Here is a 956-nt window from a genome sequence, read left to right as displayed (position 1 = left end):
GCAGCGAAAGGCACCTGGCCTACCGGGCTGAGGATGGCCATGATCATTTCTAAAGCGCTTTGCAGAACATCGTTCATGCTCATGCAACACAGCATCCATTTATCCGATGGGAATTGAGCCGCCCGGCCGTATTTTGTTAGGAAATACGCTGATCCTTGCATGGTCCTGCTGGAATCTTGCATTCAGCCTCATCCATTTGTGCATTCCAGTCCAGATAACTACAGCCAAGCTTGCCTCCTGCCCATCTATTTGTTGTGGGACACATAAGTCACAGCCAGCAATAGTGGCATAGTGGGACCCCACACATGCAAGGCCTGTATCTGTCCCCTTCACCTGCTCCCTCAGCCTTTGTCTGAGAGTCTTTTTGTTTGTTTGTCTTTGGGCAACACCTGGCAGTGCTCAGATTTTATTTCTGGCTCTGTACTCAGAAATTACTACTTGCTGGTTTGGGGAACCTGGGATGTTGGAAATCAAACCTGGGTTGGCTGTATGCAAGGCAGATGCCTTACTGTACTCTGTGAAACCATAAAACATTCCCTGAATATTTACCAGCTGATGCTGGCTGCTAAAAGAGGCCAGCTCAGATCTTTTCATTCTGGGGGATTTATTGCTGATGTATCTGGCTGGAACTGCTCTTGACACTGTTCAAAGTGGATTTTTTTCCTGCAAATGCCTTGAAGAGACACGAAGCAGAATGTAAAGTGTCACTTTCAGGGCTGAGCTATAGCACAGCGGGTAGAGTGCTTGACCATGCATACAGCCAACCTGGGTTCAATCGCTGGCACTCCAAGCAGTGCCAGGAGTGAACACTTCTTATCACCAGATGTGACCCCCCAAACCAAAAGAACAAAAAAGAGTTTGGTTTTGGTTTTGGGTTTTGGGTCACATCTAGTGGTACCCAGGGGTTGCTGCCAGGGGCCCAGACCCAGCCAGGTTTACAGTTCACTACTGGGCTA

This window comes from Suncus etruscus, chromosome 18 (assembly GCF_024139225.1).
Source record: "Suncus etruscus isolate mSunEtr1 chromosome 18, mSunEtr1.pri.cur, whole genome shotgun sequence".
In the NCBI taxonomy this organism is placed as follows: domain Eukaryota; kingdom Metazoa; phylum Chordata; class Mammalia; order Eulipotyphla; family Soricidae; genus Suncus; species Suncus etruscus.
This window is presented reverse-complemented; position numbering follows the sequence as displayed.